General features: G+C 40.3%; 1 non-coding gene across 1 annotated transcript; it reads right to left on the bottom strand.

The window, feature by feature from the left end:
- Window positions 1–15,144: 15,144 nt before the first annotated feature.
- On the bottom strand, window positions 15,145–15,250 carry LOC115870513. The gene has a single exon (XR_004046747.1). It is a non-coding gene; the product is annotated as a U6 spliceosomal RNA (small nuclear RNA).
- Window positions 15,251–15,587: the final 337 nt, after the last annotated feature.

A 15,587-nucleotide genomic window follows, 5' to 3' on the forward strand; every position in this document is an offset into this window, starting at 1 on the left:
ACCACCGGCCTCTCCGAGGCAAACAGTAGAGGATTCCTATTCTTGTTGAGATTTACAGTGCTGGGACGCCATGGGGTCACGTGTATCTGTCCTACAGGGTCACTATGAGTTGGAATCAGTATCACAGCACTGGGATGTGTACCCCTAACAGATTATTTCATAAGTTATATCAATCATATTTCAAGCAAAAATTATAACACCATGAAATACAATGATGGTGTTTCAAAGGGAAAGAACACACTTCCATCAAGTCCTTGCTGACTCATAGTGACTCCCGGTAGGTTGCTGAGACTGTAACTGGTTATGGGAGTAGAAAGCCCAATCTTTCTTCCTCAGAGCTGTTGGTGGTTTTGAACTGCTGACCATGTGGATCACAGCCAAATGTGTAACCACGACACCACCAGAGCTCCTATTTTGAAGAAAGAAGGTCGAAAAACCAAAGCTGACACCAGGTGACCCATGTTTGTTGAAGTAGAACTTCCTCCAAATATTTTCAACACCTGTAGTCTACAAAGGTAGATCTTCAGTCCTGTGTTGCCTCTGGATCATTTTGAACTACTAACTTTTTATTTAATAGCTGCCTGTAAACCATTTGCACCACCAGGTAGGTAGGAGACCTGGTGCACAGTGGTTACGCATTGAGCTGCTAACTGCGAGGGGTAGAAAACACCAGCCATCCTGTGGGAGAAACATGGAGCTTTCTGTTACCATATAGAGTTACAGGCGCTCTCAGAGGTGTGATGTTATTGGAGGTCACTCTCTTGAAGTGGTATGATATGTTTTTCCATTTTCCAGTACAGGAAACCCAGTATTGATGAACCTTTAGGGATAGCAAGTAAAATAAGGGTTTGGGGGAGAGAGGGGAACATGGTAGGGGTGGGGTAAAAGGGAGATGATGTCAAGGAGGGCACATAGAAAGAGAATGTCTCGAAACTGATTATGGTAGCAACGGTACAATTCTATTCGATGTGATTGAACTATTGGATGATTTGATATATGTACTAAATCTCAATGAATAATAAAATTTAAAAACCTACATAATGATAAAATTTTGAAAAACTTCCTCCAATCCTGATGTTGCATTATTATTCATAAAGTCCAGGTTCTTGGATTATTTGCCTAGAAGAATGAGAGCTACAAACCTTTTCTATTAGAATAACTACCTCTGAACCTTGGTACAGGTTTTGCATGAGCACAATTAAGTGTTATGAAATTGCCATTCTTTGCAATGTTATCCATACTTTGCTATGATCCACACAGTCTAATGCTTTTGAATGGTCAATAAAATGCAAGTAAACATATTTTTGGTACTTTATGCTTTCAGCCAAGATCAATTTGAGGTCAGACATGATATCCTTTACCCACATCCTTTTCTGAATCTGGCTTGAATTTCTGACATTCTGTTAGGTCTTATTTCTTTGGAATGGCACAAATATGTACGTATTTTTCTCAGGGTTGACTAGGCATTGCTCTTCCAAACATTTCTGGGCATAGACCAGTCAGTGAATGCTCACAAAATTGAATCATTATCATTTTACTCTATATTCTGTCAATTCTTGAAGTCTTAAGATTTTTGCTATCTTCAATGCAGGTTGAACTTCTTTCAATACCATTGGCTCTTAGTAATATGCTACCTTTTCAATCAAGTGATTGAACATTGGTCACATTTTTATTGTACAGTGACTCGATGCATTCATTTTATTTTTGTTGCTTTCTGCATCATTCAGTATTTTGCCCATAAACTCCTTCAACATTGTAACACAAGGCTTGTCTGCTGTGTGTGATATGCTGGGTGTTTCCTTCTCTCTGTTTTCTAACTCCATTAGTTGCATGTTCTATTAGAATGTTATACTTTGTCTTCTTAAATTGAATTTTTTAGTCAGCTCTTTAACTTCATTGTTTTTTATATGGTGGATATCCAATATCAAGTATGAGTCCTTTCTGACATCCACTCGATTTAATGACCTTTTGCATTCTTCATATGTGATGCTCTTAATGTTACCCCATAACTCATCTGGTATTCAATCATGAGTGCTCTCGAGATGATCTCTAAATGCAGATGGGATATATTTATGTTTACATTTTGGAACTCATGGACTGTTTTCTAAGCTTTAACCTATACTTTGCATATGAGTAATTGATGGTCTCTACTAAGGTTGCCACCAGGCCTTGTTTTAACTGATGAAATTGAACTTTTCTCTTGTCTCTTCTTGCAGAAGTAGTCGTTTGGATTCCTGTATATTCTGTTACTGTATTTGATTCCTCTGATACCCAAGTATGTTGTTTCCCTTTATGTTGGGAAAAGTGGATTTGCAATTCCCTAATCTTACAGAATTCTATCATGTGATCTTCAGCTGTGTCCCCATCATCAAGGCCATATTTTCCAATTATTGACTCAGCTCTTGGTTTTCAGCTTTTGTATTCCAGTTACCAATAATTATCAATGCTTCTTGATTGCATGTTTGATCAACTTCAGGCTAAAGAAGTTATTAGAATCCTTCAAATTTTCATCATTTGCTTTAGTGGTTAGTATGTAATTTGACCATGAAGATCCTAAAATTCTTATTCAGCCTCCAAGTCTCTGGGTTTTAAAGGCCCACACCAGAAAGGACACGGTATTCCTAATCTGTGCGGTAATGTTAACATTACCTTCAAAGTCCTGACCATTGCAAAATTCTACTGTGCCATCTTTTGTGACTCTCTCTAAACATTATATGGCCACTAAGGACAGTCCTGTGATGTGTACATGGCAAATACTCGTACTTTGTTATGCAAGTCAGAGAATAGAGCCTGAGGATATCACACAATGCTTATGTAAAACTTTGAAACTTTTTGGCTAGACCTTTTCTAACACAAATATATTTATTTTTCAAGATATGAGAAAAGTCATTGGAAAAAATGTCTCTGGATTAAGGTTTGCAATTTGAATGACTATGTTACCATTTCATGACATAGATATTCTGAGCCCTTTAGAGCCTGGCCCTCTTCAGGGGAAAAACATCCAGAATTATGGTAAACAATATTAATAGAAAATTCCATTGCATTAACACAAATATGTAACCCCTACTAACAACCACAACGATTTGTCTGCGCTCTCTTGTACCATTTTTAGGTATTGTCTAATTGTCCTCATTCGTGCCTTCATGCACTTAGAAGCAGAGAGAAGCTTGAAAAGTTTAGCAACCTTTTTTTTTGTTAGAATTAATTAGATATGTGCTGTGCTTTCAAAAATGCATCACTTCATATTAAGGAGATTAAGGGGTGAATAACAAGCTCATAAAGTTTTAATAACTATAATAACTATAGCCTCGGCAACACCTCTAACCGTGTGGAACTGTCATGGAACCTTGGATAGTAAAATGCCCTTGTTCGAGTGACAGGCATTGGAAGGCTTGAGTGCTTTGACAGGAATACTTCAATCCCTACCCTTCAATCTTAATCACCTTGACTTTGGTGGGAACTGGCCTTTGTTTAGAACTTTGGATTCAACTTTCTGTCCGTGTTGTACTCAAATGATCCGAGTGAATTTCTCAGTGCAAGGTCATGGGCTAGGAGTCAAATTCTCTGAGCCTTGGTACTTCCCTGCCACCAGCTCACTGGGTGGTTTCAGAGGCCAGTCTGCTTGAGATTCAGTGTCTGTGTCCTAAAAATAAAAACCACAAAGAATATTCAAAATTCTTTAAATTATTGACTTCATTGCATCCTCGTTTCAGTACTATGAGGTGTATGCAATGCTATTCCCATTTGACAGATGTCATAAGTCATACTGTTTGGCCAAGATTATATAACCAAGATCTGGAATCCACTTGCTCCCCTGATCTTTTGTGCTACCCAGCCAGGGAGTTCCATGTTTCCATGAGTGGCTAACATGCTGTGATTCCCTTAGGCTCCAATCACGGACCAAGGCAAGGGAAAACGCTTCAGTAGGAAGAGTATTGAGTCAACTAATAATCATCAGGGCCTAGAAAGACCTTTGCTTCTAGAACTATAGTGCTCTTCAGCTCAGTTATCAATAATAGCAATGCTCTTTGGTCTTCTACGGTTGGAAAACACCTACATGTCTTGGAAGGTTTAGCTCATGCATACTTGCTTTGTAGAGACTTCCTGAGTCTCCTTGTTAACTGGTTTTACCTTGCTATGCACCGTTCCCCTGTTTTTTAGTCTAGTCTGAATGCTACTGCCTTCAGTAAGCACTCTGGTGGTTGTCCATGGAAAGTAGTTTACAAGTCGAGAAGAGTACTAACCCTGAAGTCTACCTGTTTGCAGTGGAGAGTTAGTCAAATAGGAGCCTTCTGATTTTTGCCAAGTGAATTAATCCTTCAGGGCCTGATTTGCCCTGGGGGAGTAGTAGTTATGCATTGGGCTGTGATCCACATGGTCAACAATTAAAAATCACCTGCAGTTCTATGGGCGAGAGACTGGGCTGTCAACTCTATATCAGAAACCACCAGGGAGTCACTATGAGTTAGCACTGAATCCGTGGCAGTGAGTGTGGTCTTCATCTGGGAAAATAACCTCTAGTATCAATGTATTTGTGAGGATTAAAGGTGTTAATCTCTATAACAGTACCTTTTGCAGTGTAAGCATATAGAGATTAATCATTGCTATGGGAAAGTTATGGGAAGTGGTGTTCAGTAGAGCCTGATTTAAATTCCTGTTCAACCCTTATTAGGTGTGTGTGGCCCCAGATACATTTCCTTCCCATTCTGTACTTTTGTCTCCTCGTTTGTAAATTGAGCCTGTATTACTGACTGATCTCAAGTGTTGCTGTAAGATGTATGTGCACCGTAGTTGAATGACCTACTTCCTCACAAAGAGTAGAAGTGTTATGATGGTAGCTGAAATGGAAGAAATAGTGCTGGTGGCAGCAGTGGTTGTGATGGTGGAGGTGGGCTTGAAGGCAGAATTAATATTGGTGATAATGGTGATGGCAGGAGTGATGGCACCATTGGTGGTGAGGTTGTGGTCAGGGCAGGAGGGAAGTGAGGTGGTAGCAGTGTTAGTGTTGTCGAGAGAGGTTACGGTGGAGGCAGGGGTGATAATGGTGACAGTGGTAATAGCGGTGGTAGCAAAGTGGGTGTGAGTGCAGTGATGAGGAATTCTGGTGGTGATATGCCAGAATGATGGCCCTGGTGGAATTGACCATGTTGCTTTTCATGGGGGTACTGATGGTGATGGCAATATCAGAAGCGGGTAGGAACAAGGTTAGTGGGATGATGTGTTTATATCTCTGGGGATGTAATATAATGCAATGATAAAGAGCTTTGAAGCACAGGGAGCAGTGGTAACTAATAGGATGCTATCTATATAGAACAGTTTATCCAGGCATGGGTGATGGAAAACTTGTTAGGTGCCACAAAGTCAGGACTGACTTATAGAAGCCCTCCGTACAACAGAATGGAATACTGCCCAGTCACGTCCTGGTCTCACAATTCTTCTGAAGTTTGAACTCATTGTTGCAGCTGCTGTGTCAACCCATCTTTGTTAGGCTGGGTTGTCTAGAGAAACAAATCCAGTGACACTCACCTCTGTATAAGAAAGCTTCCCAGCCTGGTCCAACTCAGATCCATTCACCCAACCCCAGTACATTAGTCCTCTTCAGACTCACTTAGCCACATGCTGGGGATGCAGAATGCTGAACCGAAGCAGGAAGATCACAGGCCAGGGAGTGCAGACTTATACGTGCATCCAAGATAGGTAGAAACTAGGTAGGCAGGGCAACAACAGCTCTCAGGGCTGGTTGGTACAGGGTCATCCCATAGACAAGCACAGAGTCCCAGTGAAGTTTTAGTGAGGCAGATGATGAAGTGGCAGAGAGAGAGAGGAATTTCCCAGAGTTCCCTACTCTCATACAAAAGGTCAGATCCCCAAGAGCAGTCATCGAGCTACCACTTAGTAGGCAGGTTTGACACTCCTAGCTAGGAGTGTCTGGTTGACATAAAATTTTCCAACTCCTATGCCATCTGTTGAGGGTCTTTCTCTTTTTGATTGAGCCCCACTTTACCAAGCATGATATTTGTTGCCAGGAACTGACCCCTCCTGATAACCTGTCCAAGGTATATGAGACAAAATGTCATCATCCTGGCTTCCAAGAGTCATTCTAGTTGTACTTTTTTAGCATAGATTTGCTCATTCTTTTGGCAACCCATGATATATTTAATATTTTTAATAATACCACAATTAAATTTTTTTTCTCTTGCCCCCCTTATTTATGGTTGAGCTTTCTCATCTATATGATGCAATTGAACATACTGTGGCTTAAGTCAGGCACATCTCACTCTGCAAAGTGATAGCTTTGCTTCATAACTTTTAGAGAGATTTGACCAATGAATCCATAAATTCCAAGTTCTCCTTTATTTCCTGGATACAGAGACCCAAAAGACAACCCCAATCCGATAGGTCCTTGATGCTAACACTTTCCCTCTGCCCCCTCCCCTAATCAGGCTTCATTGGAGCTGGACTGCGTGGAGCTAGGAAAAGTTGACCGATGTTACAGTTTTCCCAAAGTAGAAACAGGGGCTATGGCTTCATGCTGACAAATGTGGAGACAAACAAAAACCTAAACAAAATTGAAAAAGCCAAACATATGCTTTTAAATGCAGATCATGTCCCTCTTCAGAGAGGAAGGCAAAACTCTTAGCTGTTCCTACAGGATGATTTCTGTCTAAAGCCACACTCTGAAAATGATAGTAATCGATTATGAGCCTGCACGCCCCAGTATTTACTCCAAATGAGTAAATACATGAGCAGAAATATGATATGCCTGTGACTCTTTGTGTAAAATGCTCTCAAGATATCAGCTATGAAAGTAGGCATGTGTTTACAGATCTGTACAAAAATATTTGAACTGAAGGTAGCACCAGTGTTAAAATCTTAATATTAGTCACAGTGGACCTTTCTTAAAATAGAAAATTAACTTCTAAGTGGGAAAAAGATAACATTTTACATTATGCATGTTTTGGATATTGACTCCTAGAAGAAGTGGTATTTCAACTTTAGTTTTCCTCATCAACCTAACCAACCTTCCATAAGACATCCCCTGGCCTTAAGCATAGACCTTAACAATGTGTGATGGAAGGCTCTTCTAGAATCTAGACTAAGGGTAAAAAACTATAGTTTATGGAACACATTGCCCCCCCCATTGTGTTTGTTGTTGTTGTTGGTTGCTTGTTTTGGTAAATAGATATTATTGGAATACAACTGCGCTTATTATTTATTTATTTATTATCTATAGCACTTTTATGTTACAACAGCATAGAAGAATCATTATGACAGAGACTGTATGGCTTATAAGTCTAAAATTTCTAACCTTTTACGTGAACAAAAAAAGCCTATTGACTCCTATTCTAGACCAATGATTCTCAACTTTGGCCCCATCTAAGAATCAAATGGAGGTCGTTTAAATATCAATGCCGGGGGAGACCAGGGCAGCAGGGTTTTCAAGGCCTTAGAGTCATCCCACTGTGCAATCAAGGTTCAGGACCTGGACACAGAAAAACTCATTTTTTTCAAAAATGAAAATATTGATCTAGTAGAAATATGAGAGGCTTCAAAATACTCCCCCCCACAATGTAGTTGAAAGATAATGGAATTTTCCCACAATTTTTTGAAGCCCTTTCTTACTCTCTGTGCTTTTGTTTCCCAGTTGATCAGATGGAGTTCAGAACACCCATATAATAAAGCTGACGTCACAGTGCAACCAAGATCATTTTCTATTCTTATGAAAACAATAGGCAACACGCAGGGATAATTCCTACCCCTCCAGTGAATCTTTCCCTTTAGCTCTCTGGTTGCAATGAGTAATACATGCATCCAATAAATGCCAAGAGGTCCTCTGACTATAGCTTCCTGCTGTTGTTGTTAGGTACCTTTGAGTCGGCTCTGACTCATTGCAACCCTGTGTACACAGAATGATAACACTGCCTGGTCCTGTGCCATCCTCACAATTATTACTTTGTTAGTGCCCGCTGATGTAACCCACTGTGTCTCTTCATCTTGCCAGTGATTTCCCCCTTTTTCACCTCCCCACTACAGTACAAAGCATCCTGTCCTTCTCTAGGGATCAGTCTTTTCTGACAACACAATCAAACACAGGACACAAAAATCTCACCATCCTTGCTTCCAATGAACATTCTGGTTATACTTCTTCCAAGATAGCTTGGTTTGTTCTTTTGGAAATCCTAGTACTTGCAATATTCTTTGCCACACCACAACTTAAATGCATAGATTTTTCTTTGGTCTTCCTTTTTCAATGTCCAAATTTCACACAAATATGAGAAATTGAAAATACCATGACTTGAGTCAGATGGACCAGACTCCTCAAAGTAACAACCGTGTTTTTCAACACTTTAAAGAATTCTTCTGTAGCAAATTTACTCAATGCAATGTGTCTTTTGACCTCTTCGCTGCTACTTCCATGAGCATTTACGGTGGATCCAACAAGATGAAATCCTTGACAACTTCAATCTTTGCTCCATTTTTCATGATGTTACCAAGTGGTCTAGTTGTGAGGATTTGGGACTTCTTTACAATTAGTTATAATCCATCCCTAATCTTTATCAGCAAATACCCCAAGTCCTCCTCACTTTCTGCAGGCAAGGGTACATTATCTGCATATGAAAGGTTGTTAACAAGCCTTCCTCCAATCCTTGTGCCACATTCCTCTTCTTATAATTCAGCTTCTCTTGCTTAGCATGGAGATCAAATGAGTATGGTGAGAAGATACAACCCTAGCACAACTTTCCCAATCTTAAACCATGCAGCATTCCCTTGCTTTGTTCGTACAATTGCTTCTTGATCTCCATGATCACAATACGGGGTACTGAGATCCCCATTCTTCTCAAAACTATCCATAGTTTGTTATGCTCCACACAGTCGGATGCTTTTGCATAGTCAATAAAACACAAATACACACCTTTCTGGTATTCTCTGCTTTTAGCCAAAATCTACTGGACATTAGTAGTGATAGCCGTAGTTGAACATCCTCTGCTGATCCTGGCCCAAGTCTTTGTCAGCTTCCTGTCAATGCACTGCTGAAGCTATTGCATGATATTTTGACATTTTTTACTTGCATGTGATATCAATGCTTAATAATGTGAGCATTCTGTTGGGTGAGCTTTCTTTGTAATGGGTGCAAAAATGGGTCTCTTCCAGTCAGTTGGCCACAAAACTGTCTTTCAGATTTCCTGATAAGGCTTGTAAGTGCTTTCAGCACTTAATTAATGTACTAAAACATTTCAGTAGGTATTCTATAAATCCTGGAGCATTGTTTTTATCGGATCCTTTCAGTGCATCTTAACCTTTTTTCTTCTGTACAGTTGGTCCTTGCTCAGATGCTACCTCTTGAATTGGTTGAACGTTGACTAGTTCTTTTTGGTACAGTGACTGTTTTTCCCATCTCCTTTGGATGCTTCCTGCATCACTCAATATTTTGCTGATAGAATATTTCAATATTTCAACTAGAGGTTTGAAATTCTACTTATATTCTTTCTGTTTAAGATATGCTGAACATGTACTTCTTTTGGTTTTCTAACTCTAAGTCTCTGAACATTTCATTTTAATATTTTACTTTGTCTTCTCAAGTTGCTCTTTGAAATTTTGTGTTCAGCTCTCTAACTTCATCCTTTCTGCTGTATGCCTTGGGTACTCTATGAATAAGAGCCTCTCGTGACATCCACTTTGAGCCTTTCCTTCTTTTCTGTCTTTTTAATGAACTTTTGCTTTCTTTACATATGATGATTTTAATCTTAATGTTTTCCCACAGTTCTCTACGTCTTCCATTATTAGTGTTCAATGCATCAAATCTGCTTTGAGATGTTCTCAAAATTCAGGTGGGATAGGCTCAAGGTCATATTTTGGCTCTTGTAACCTTTTTTTAATTTTCTTAAAATTCATGGTGAACTTGCCTACTGAACTTACTATAGCATTAGACATGATATAGACATGATACATATTATATATAGTTCATAACTATAGATCTTCACCAAGGTGGACTGACACATTGAGTGCATCAATAAGCTTAAACATAATAACATTTAAAATATATATATATATTGGATGTATAAATCAGAAGGTGCTTATGTAATAATAAATGTGATTATACCTTACAAAGATTTCCTCATAAACTGTATGGACTGGTTATGGATTCTCTATATTGAATGTGGGTTGATATCAGCCAGAATTGTAACAGTAATTATAATGCATAGCAAAAGACACACCACTCGACACAATACACTTAAGAATCAGTTGTACTGAGTTCTGTCCCGTGTACATGACCCCAAATTGACCAGCTCATGTCTCAGTCCTTCAGGGTCTTATGTGGATGGTGAAGTTCTCTACTAGGAGTCAAAGAGTAGTAGGTGGAGACCCCAACACAGCACCATGAAAGACAAATGTTATGATCTGTTCCAAAAATATACAGCCTTGTAAACCACAGAGAGCAATTTTACTCTACAAACATGGGGTCCACATGAGTTAGAATTGGCTCTACAGCGATGAGCACTGTACAGTGATTTTATACATCCATATATATATATGAAAATAACTCAGAATATTCATATGAACACATTAAACAAAAATGTGAGATGTGAAACTTGTTTGTCAGCATAGTCTGTGTGTGGATCTCCACGCATTTCTAGAGGAAATGTTTCCATCACTCTAGCCCTCATTTTGAGTCAATTGACTCAATGGCCCTGAGAACCCTTCCCAAAGAAACCAGCCCTCTTTACTTTATACCGCATCTGTGGCTTCTGATAACTAGCAGAATGATAGTTTCTATACCCTAAAGAGTCCCTATTTGTGATGAATATACATATATATGTATACATCTCCTCACTGTAACTTACCTCATGGTAGCTTGTTTTTTTTTAAAACCAATGCATTTTCAATTTTCTTAAAATTTGTTCCTAATAAATCCCTATGGTCCTTGCATCCTTTAATAAAAATGTGCAAGATTCCTCATTTGAAATTCCAGAAAAATAGTCCAAAGCACTTTCTGAGTGGACCTCTCCATCTTGAATTTAACTGACCTACTAAAAGTCACTGTTTTTTGCTGGACCTTCCCCTCCCACCACACCCCCAAGGCACCCTAAAAGAATGAAACAGTGTCTTGCGGAGAAAACTTGTCTGTAGCCATCTGTTGATCATGGAGACATAAACATTTTTGGTTTGGAACAAACCTATTCATGTATACATTTGAACTATAGTAGTAATGCTCTTTGACTCACCCTTGTATGCAGCCAAAGTTCACTTCTAGCAACCCATCCAGTCACTGGCTGCTGGAGAAAAGGCATTCTGACATCCAAACACCTCCATACTGAATCATTTGCCTTCTAGATCATTGAATGTGCAAGCCACTTGATCATTTATTTGAAAAGTATTTCTGCATATTTTAGTTCTAGGCAGTTGGGATGCCAAAATATTTTTTTAAGGGTAAGATTTCTGCCTTAATGAAGTATGCATTCTGTGATAGATTTGAGATGTAAATCAGTAATAGCCTACAGTTTTAATAGCATTGTTTTATTTTTATTACACAGCAAGTCATTATTATTCATTCTTACTCACTCACTGCCATTGGGTCCGTCCTGACCCGTAGCAACCCGTTTTATAGATGAGGGACCTCAATTGGAAAGTTCCTGAGTCACGACTCTATAACTTTTGTCCTTCACTTTCACATTGCACACATACTATATCAGGCCCATGGATTCTCCCTTATCATAAAATATTCCTGTCTCCATACTGATACCATTAAGAGACTAAAGCAGTCTATTGCTTGTACACAGTAGCACGTTTTCCAATAGGTCCGAGGCTTGTTTTTCCCGGTTGCCATGAATAGCCTCATAGAACCCAATGCTAGGGAAAGATGGTGGAAGCACAAGTGATTTGAAGGGAATGATGCATGGGGATTGGACAAAACAAGCTAAAACGTATCTTTCCCTAGGATCATCTCAGAGCTGCCGGCAGCCTCTCACATGCTATACTTCAACCCTACTAATTTCTTATGTGGTTATTGGTCTTTCAGAGCCTTGCCACTGGTCCACAAAGTTGTGGCACCCTACCTGGGCAGCCCTTCATGATGGCCTCACCTCATAGATTATAGCTGAAAGGAGCTTCTGTGGCTTCTCAAAGGGTGTCTCTCCGAGGATGCTCACCCTTGGCACCTAGATACTATGCTGGAAGGAAGCTAAGGCCACACGAACATGTCCAATGACAAACACTGAGGCGCCCAGTCCTTAGCCCACATGAAGTACAGTTAACAGTCATTACCAATTTGTGAGATAGGCGTGTGAACCGTCTTGGAAGAATTCCTTCAGTTCTAGTTGCACTTGATACCCTCACACGTCCCCCCTTTACCAGATATATAGGGAAGAGATACAATTGCATATGCATAAGAACAATATGTGGTAAAATTGATTCAGGCCACTCTGTTTGGGGTCCATTGTTAGGCAGGGATAGATCGCCAATACATGTCACTATTCTCGCACACTTACACTGCCTCCTGTCTGGGCTTTAAGTCCATGTTTTCTTGATTTCCATGCTCCACTCTTCCCATTCATCCTTAGATATCACTGTATATATGGGGAGGCTTATCAATTATTTTCAACTTGAACTCAGTCTTCTCCTTTAAGGTCCCTTACACTTTTTGTAGAATGTATGTTCAAAGGAAACTCACTGCCAGCGAGTCCACTTTGAGTCACAGTGACCCAGTAGGACAGGACAGAGCTGTCTCTCTGGTTCTCTGAGGCTGTAAATCTGTATGGAAGGAGTGAGCCTTGTTTTTGTCCTGTAGAATAACTGGTGGATTTGAACTGCTGCAGGGCTGCTGTCTAACATGATGCACTGCGTTTATTTCCCCTTGCCACAACTTAAGAGGGAACACCTTGAAACGTGGAACTGTGTTTTAATTGTATCTGCTGCAGCCAGCACAGTGCCTGACACAGGGAGAGCACTTAATAAACATTTGTCAAGGTAATGAGCCATGCAGGTCCCAGAGGTATAGGTATAGTCCAATAGCCATATGAAGGAAATATAAATTTTATTTCCCACTAAGCTTAATATTTAGTCAAAAGTAGACCCATGTCACCAAACCCTAAGGCAAACTTGGGCTAGATTAGCAAAAGTAGTATAAAGAATAAGGGGCGTAATAATTTTTCAAGGCATTGTTCTGAATGTTGGGTATCTAAAAGTTTGTTCATTCTCTGCTACCGATTTTGAACATATTCTCTCTTTTTATTTTAAAAAATAAAAGCATAGCTTAAAGAATGCTTAAATGAGAAGAGGTTGTTTTACCCTGAAAAGAAAACATCCAAGGGTGATTAGCTGCATCTTAAAAATCAATGTACAGTTATGCTTCAGCTGAAGAGTCCAGTTTGGATCGTTGGCTTCTGTGGCCTTCCCATGACCGATGGCATTCTTGGAAATAATATTCCAAGACTCTTGCTCCCCAAACCCAACTCACTGCCATCAAGTCACTTCTGACTTCAGTAGAACTGCCCTGGGGCTGTCCGAAATTATACATCTTTACAGAAGTAGAAAGCCTTGTCATCCGCCCGTGGAGGAGGAGATGGTTTCCATCTGCCGAACTTGTAGCTCACAGCCCAACACATAACCGTTATACTATTGAGGCAGTCTCTAGCGAGACTCAAACTTATCTGCATGAGGAGTTGTGGTTCTTTGTTTTTTTGCGGTTTGTTTTCCTCTGGTTGCTCCTGGGTGTACGACACTCTCATGTCCAACAGAACCAAAAGATGCACCGGCCTGTGCCCTCCTCGCCGTGTGTAAGTCGGATGCAGCTCACCTTCCAGCATTCCTGGTCATTCACAGGGTCCAGTTCGTTCATCTTTGTAGATTGTTAAATGGTCTTTCATTGTCCCATAGTCCAGAAGCTCCACTAAAGCTGTCCATCCTGGGTGACTGTGCTTGACTTTGAAATACTAATGTCATCGATTCCAGCATCATGACAGCGTGCACCACCAGAGCAGGACAAACTGCCCATCAGGGAGTAGACATCACGAATGCATGATGTAAGATATAAAAAGTGTATAGCCTCAGTGAACACTGAAAAGCTTTCAAATTAAAAAAGTGTGTACCTGTGGTGGTGGTAAAGAGGTCTGCTTGTTTTTCATGTTATTTGCTGATTGTTTTGAGACTTCCTGGCACTGCAGAGACAGGAATGAGCTCCCGCGATGGGTCTGATTCTGCACTGAAGTTGGAGAGAAGTTGTCCCTCTATCCTTGAGAACTTTCAGACTGAATAGGTCAGGAACATTGGCCCTTGGCAGGACTCGACCAGGGTGCTAAGCATTACATTATCATCTATAATCCCTCATTACATGCTAAGTATGATGACTGCTTATTCAAAAGCAATTAGGCACACTATATAGATCAAACCAGCATTTCCTATAAAGCTGGCATCGCGACAACTCTCATTAGTAGAGATACTTTGAGATCTTGCAAACTAACAGAATGAAGGGGTAAGAGAATTAATGTTGATGAAATGCCGTCTCTGGCTCAGGGACCATAATTGTACTTTTAACTCTCACAAGTCCTGTGATGTTCACTAGTAGTGTTTGCCCTCTTCCGTTGAAAGAATGAGGCTCACAGAGGTGAAGTGACACATCTTGGAGAAGAAAGCCATTTGTGCTGGCGGTGTGACTGGAGAAAAGATCTACCTGACTTCATAACCTCTATTCTAGGCATGGATGCCCCCTGCTAGGCATGGATGCCAGTGAGAACAGGCGGCTCTGTGCGCGACGGAACACATAGGGAAGTGTGCACGCACAGGAGCGCATCTCAAGATAGAAGAGTAAAATCCAAAATCAAACCTCCGTGAATTCCAAGAAGTCAATTCCAACTCCTGAGGACCCACGCGGTCCAGAGTCAAACTGTTCCAACAGGTGTTCTTGGCTGTGAACATCCCCACAGCAGACCACCTGGCATCCTTCTTATGGTGCCATTGGGCAGTTTCAAATCGCCAACTTTATGGTTAGTAGCTGATTATCAACTGCTTTCGCCGTCTATAAATGAGGCAGATAGGATAATTTAAGAAATGGAAAGGGAAGTTTTTCTAAAGGGTCAAAGTTGAGCCTTTTCTATAAAGTAAGTTTTTCTTGGGAGTTATGGTGAATTTTTGCATTCAACAATTTAAACAATTATGGAGTGCTTCCTGACTTTGCCTGTGATTCTTGTGCAGCGCTCATGCTAATCTTTTCTGTCTCTTTCCGATTTGATATACGAGCTGCTGAAGTGAGCACAAAAGTGGGCGGTCTTTTTTAACTGAAGTCTGATTGGAGAGAAGAAAAGTCAGCCTTTGTCTGTGCATCCTCTTCCAGCCTTCACCTGCTTTCCCTCACTTTACCCCGCCCGGCCTCCTCCAGAACTGGGCTGGCAATAGCACTGTGAGTGGGCGATTCCTGTCTGCCTTTCCAGGTAGCTTGCTTTAGATATTAGACCTGGGGTCAGAGCTCTGAAGATTGTTTAAAAATGTATTATGCGGTGCTGCAGATATAAAAATAGATAGAGGTGATGAATAATAAAATAAACACCCATGTTCCACCACTCTCTTAAAAATAGTACAGCCTTACTATCATT

This window comes from Echinops telfairi, unplaced genomic scaffold (genome assembly GCF_000313985.2).
Source record: "Echinops telfairi isolate 266 unplaced genomic scaffold, ASM31398v2 ScPeMD7_1713;HRSCAF=2227, whole genome shotgun sequence".
NCBI classification, from domain to species: Eukaryota; Metazoa; Chordata; class Mammalia; order Afrosoricida; family Tenrecidae; genus Echinops; species Echinops telfairi.